The sequence below is a fragment of the Cyprinodon tularosa genome, unplaced genomic scaffold (genome assembly GCF_016077235.1).
Source record: "Cyprinodon tularosa strain WSP-4 unplaced genomic scaffold, ASM1607723v1 ctg873, whole genome shotgun sequence".
Classification (NCBI taxonomy): domain Eukaryota; kingdom Metazoa; phylum Chordata; class Actinopteri; order Cyprinodontiformes; family Cyprinodontidae; genus Cyprinodon; species Cyprinodon tularosa.
In genome coordinates this window covers 267,938-274,047 of record NW_024039644.1, presented here as the reverse complement: position 1 = coordinate 274,047, position 6,110 = coordinate 267,938, and positions in this window count along the sequence as shown.

Here is a 6,110-nt window from a genome sequence, read left to right as displayed (position 1 = left end):
TGTGACCGACTTAACGTATTACTGTAAGGTTAAAAAAGACGGATGACAGGGCTCCCATTGCTTGTCCTTTTTCTTTTTAAAAACAAGATGTATTTGCCACTCTTTTAAATCATTTTTGAGACCTAAAAAAAAACAGTGTGCAAATGTATGGGAGCAAATTTCCGCCAATCTGAAAAAAAAACTTAGCTATTATGTCTTCGGTATCTCATAATATCCCATTATTATGAGATAGTGTCTCATAATTATGAGATAGGTAGGTTTTTTTTTTCCATCAGAGTGGGGGAAATGGGGCTCCATATATCTAAGTGATGTAACCAATTGATATCTGAAATATTTTCTTCCATCCAACCATTTTCTGTCATGCTTATTCCAGCTGGTGTCTATCTCCAGCTGTCAATGGGCGAGAGGTGAGGTACACCCTGGACAGGTCGCCAATCCATCGCAGGGCAACACAGAGACAACCATTCACACACATAACCACACCCGAGGAGTCATGTCTTTGGATTGGACTGTGGGAGGAAGCCGGAGTACACGGAGAGAACCCACGCATGAACAGGGAGAAAATGCAAACTCCATGAAGAAGGAGCCCAGGGCCGGGAATCAAACCCAGAACCATCTTGCTGCAAGGCAACAGTGCTATCCACTGTGCAGCCCAAAAATTTTTCTTCTCCTCAACAATTTTGTAAAAGTTTAAGAAAAACAATCCACTGGACTTGAGAAAGCTTCCTGGAGGGGAAGCGAAACATCTTCAAACCTTGGAAACCAAGTCCAGTGGATTGTTTTTTTTTAACTTTTAAAGAGTGACTATGACCTGGATGACTGAGAATCCTCATCAGCATTATTCTCCTCAACAAATATTGATCAACAAATGATTTAAAAAAAATAGGCCATTGTTATAAGAAACCTGCAGGGAAACTAAGACTTTTCATCACCTTAGCACCTTCTAAAGACCACCACTCTGGAACCTAAGTGTAAGGATGCTTTATTTTAGACACTGATTGAATTGATGATGCACACACATCTGGAAACAGAAGCTCACCTAGCCCAAACCTGCACAAACTACAATTAAATGTTTTAAAGTATTAAGATGAGGTATAATTAATCCAAACTGAGCTTGAGCTGCAAAGACACACATATAGTAGTTCTGAACTTGGCTTTAAAAACATTAACTAAGGAGGAGAGCCAAAATAAACACAGACTGTCTTGTAAGGTACATATATATATATTTTTTCAAGGCATTGTAATTTACTTTGTTAGAATTTACCTTCAGTATTTTATAGGTATTCTAACAAGATATGAGAGATAAAGAGAGAAGAAAAGATAACTACACACTTTAATTCAACATGTAGATGTTAAAAATGAACAAAAACCTGCGTTAACAGTGAGCAGCTATACTCCCTGATATGTAAATAAATAATTCAGCCTCTGCTCATCTCCTCGAGTAAAAGTCGACCAGCTTGAAGCACATGTGACATAAATATTAACTCAGACCATGAATCATGGCTGAACAGCCACTGTTGGTATTACAGTATCACTCTTTTAGCCTGTGGCTTTATCCTCCAGGATGAGAGGGGGAAAGAAACACTGTCTTTTGAAAAGAAATAGCTGGATAAGAAACTTTGATTTTATTTCTGTGTATATATTAAAAATATATATATATTTTAAGTAGACACCATAGTTTAACGAAAAAATGTTGCTGATAGGAAACAAGCAGTGAGGTTTGAATTTTTGGGGGATGACTTGACAGATGAAGAGTCCCATCAAACTCTAATTGGAGAAGCACTCTGACCTTAGCTTCTACTTATTTTTAGTGTGTGGATTTTAGTTATATCTGTATCTCAAATAATTGTTCTGTGAACCATAGACCCGGTGAGATGGAACAACAGAGAAAGGAACGTAAGAGAAAGTTGAGGTGAAAACAAAATGTTTATTAGCTTTATTGCAAGTCCCACTAAAAACCAATAACATACCACTGGTAAGGAAGATACTCAGACTTCGGCTGCAAAAACACAATCCAGGAAAATAAGTAAGGGAAAAGAATAAAGATCCATACTGATGAGGGGGATTCCAGGTAATCAATATGTGAACTACTGTATTTATTTGAATAAACTCACCAGCCCACAGGAACAAGTACTGGAATCTATTGGAATTGTATTTTATTCTTGTTCTATATTGCTCTAGTTTATTGTTTTTATTAGGTATATTCTTGTTTTATTTTTACTTAAGCTTAGCTGAAGAACATTTTTTTCATGTGGTGGATGGTTATTCTGTTCTGTTCTTTTTTTTTATTAAAACAGCAAACAAAACATGGAAAGAACAAAAGATGCAAATAAGAAAAACACAAAGAATTTCTGATTCCTACGATGCACGTCCCTTCTTTACTAAAACAGTGTTTTCTTTCGCCAGTTTTCATGTGTTTAGGAATCAGTTTACCCAGTCTGATCCAGTGAGGCAGCAGGTGTACAAAAAGAACAGGATGAAGAAAACCAAAATAAGTACAATGTAAGTAATGTGCCTTTGATGTCTCCTGTATATCCACCCAACAAATGCTGTGTTCACAGTCTGCTGTAATGACATGCTCCTCTTTGCCAGTCATATTAGAGAGGCATTTGAAAGAGAGGACTGAGCACAAATCAGTGTTTCTGCCAGGACTCTTTACCTTGATGCTGGTGAACCTGCCCTGCTGTCCTGTCATGAAATGTTTAATTCATTTCTGTTGTGAAAGCTGAGTCCCAAATCCTCTCCTATTTTTGCTGGATTTCCTTGCATTTTATTCCTCCTTCATTCCATTTCCTTTCAGTCCGCATACCTGCTGCACTCCTAAACCTGCCCTTGTTCATTCGATTCAAACATCTGCCATTTTTCTTCCTGAAGTGGAGCACAACACATAAAAATATCCATCCACTTCACTGGAACTTTTATCCCATGATGAATTATGCACATCCAAAGATCTGCATCGCATCCCCTTGACCCAGAGATGAGCTTTTATTTTCAACCCTAAGCAATGAAATCCCGATGGGCCATTTTTTCTTCATGGTATGATCGTGGCACTGAGGTGAATTTAATGGAGTAAAGGAGTGAGGGGCTTCTAAAAGCTTCCAGAAGGCATAAATGTAAATGTCTAGTCTTTGCTCTGATTTTTTTTTTTTTTTTTTTTTTTTAGGAGGGGTTGAAGCACTAGAGTGGTGAAGAAACATCATGGCTGATATTGTAAGAGCAAAAGGTGTGAGTTCTAAAAACTAATGCAATGTGTGGAGAAATAGCAGATACTCCGGTTTCTTACGAAAACCAACAGGCGGCCACAATAGGTTTGAGGTTTTGATTTGAGTTTGGAGATCAGTGTACCTAATAAAGAAAAGCAATTTGTTTGGTTTAAAAAGCTGACACAAGAATATGAACAATTTGAATGAATTCAAACAAAAAGGAGAAAGAACTGTATTGTTTTTGTTATTCCCAGCAAATTTAGCGGTTTTCCCATACAAGCAACCTTTTTATACTATTTTAAATGGGGACTTTTTTTATTCTCTTTGTTTTTGTGCAGGATGAATTGAATCAAATAATGGAGACAAATCTATGGCTCCGACACGTGAGTTCACAAATAAACAGAAACACAGACGCATCACTTGTGTGAAAGTATGCTATATAGTTAAATCACTTGAGCCAGAGAGGTAAGAAGAGTATCACGGTTGTAATTGCACTCGATGATGCTGTTTCTTTTATGTATAACATATCAGGAAGAGCGTTCAAACACTCTTTATAGCTCTTAAGCTAGCAATAAAATTAGCTTTATTAACTGTGACTCTACAGTCCCAAGCTGATGTAATAACAGTATATATATATATATATATATATATATATATATATATATATATATATATATATATATATATATATATATATATATATATATACACACACAATGTATAATAACTGATTAGAGATGTTAAACAGACATATATAATGTATATTTAAAAAAAAAAAGCATTTAGTGTCAGGATTTGGTTGTTATTTGTTGACCCAAATGCAGAGGCAAGGAGGCAGAGGTGATTTTCATGTGGGTTTAATGAAAGGTTAAGTGAACATAGAAGCAGGAAATCCAAAAATCCAAACATGAGAACAAAGTCCAAACAAACTGGAAACAAGGAATCCAAAATCCAAAAATCAAAACATGAAAACAAAGTCAAAGAGAGACAGAGTAGGAGGAAGTTAGACAAGGAACCAGCACTGAAGAACTGCACAGAGAGAGTATTTATGGGAGACTGAAATAAAGTGAGGGCTAACGAGCAGATTGGGAGCAGGTGTAAACAGAGCAGAAACAAGGAAAGGAGCTAGGGAAAAAGGAGAACGAACACAAGAGGGCCGCAGAGGGCAACAAATAAAAACCTGAGAGCTGAAAAGAACCAGAAAAACACAAACACCAGAAAACATGGTACAAAGTAAGACAGAATACACAAAAGGAAACATAACAGAACCAAGACTATAACATTTAGTTCCTTAAAATCTGGTATCTTGCACCAAATCCATGTGTATGTGATTGATTTACGACAGACGTTTGGAGGTCAGTGAGGAAAAAAGCAGAGGAATGAAATCAGGCTGAACAGGCCAGATAAGATGGATCATGGGCAAACTATCAAGAAGGAAGAAACATTTAGGTGAGGCTTGTTGGTGTGGTGTAAACCAGAAGATGGCCTCAGCATCTGAATAGTTTTTTCTAGACATTTAAAATCAGTACCAAATATGAACAACCTGACACTGAAACACTAGAGAGACTATTAGAGACACAATATTCTGACAATTGAATAATCCTAAAAGTAATATTGCACGAAAACATAATGCACTAAAACATGCTTATACAAAAAAATGAGTATGAATTACTTACTAAAGATCATATTTAATCCTATGTTGTGTCTCAGACTCATATCTTTATATGCGTGAATCTTATTATTTCAGGATTGTCCTTTCATTTTACTGAAACGCTTATCTAAAGAACTTCCTCCTTTTTGATGAAAATATAAGGGGAATACGAAGATGAAGTACTATCATCTCAGTGCTCACACCTACACACATACATAGGTTCATTTGTTTGATTGAGTAAAGCAATAATTCGCTTGTCTCTGCCCACACAGGCACATGGAGAATTTATGGCTGTTGCATTGCTTTGTGCAGACCCAAGAAGGAACGTATATATGAATGATTTATGTCAGCAGCAGGATCCATATTTTGAACTGGGGCCTAAACTGAACATCCATCGATGCTAATGCTTCTTTGTTTTTTGCTAAATAAATTTCCATCAGTACACTAAAATATCATAAGGCATGAAATATGTTGTCAAAAAGTAGGTTTGCTCTCTGAACATGTCGAAAATGAATCAAACCGGTGACGCCAACTTTTATTTCCTTCCTTTCATCTTCATATGAACATACAGAAAAATGCTGAGCTCTGAGTAATTGCGTGTGTTACAATTTGGAAATGATGAGAGCAAATAAGATAAAGCTGTTTAGTTTGGTGATTATTTGATGGCTATAGGTTTTGGCTGAGAGACTACTCACATGGTACTCCACCACTCCAATAAGCTCAAACTCTATAGTACTTTGTAAGTGCAGTCGCATATGGGTTTGTTTAGCGCTATTTTATTAGATTTATTATTTTTATTCCACAGCGATTTACCACCTAGAAATATAATAATATTTTCTAAATATTTTGGTTTATTTAGCATCAACCAAAGATAATTACAGGCCACTGCAATTTGAACTGGTAATTCATCTGTTTAAGAATTTATTTAAGTTTAATTACACAAAGTTCCAGTTAGCCATAATTCTACCAAGCTAGGGGAACACTTAAATGTATCTGAAGAACCAAAATGCAAACCTTCTACTTGAAGATGAACTAAAACCTAAATATATATTTTCTGCAAATAATTTGTAACATGTTCCATCAGTTGCCATTATACATTCTATTTTCATATTACTATTAAAGCTGTAACATTTTGGTATAAAACATCATAGTGTTGCCCTCTATGGGTTGAAGTGTTGCTACTACATGCTGTCCAGGGTGGTACATGTCTATGTAACAGCCCTGCATTGGGGTATAGTGGTGCTTTTGTTTACCTC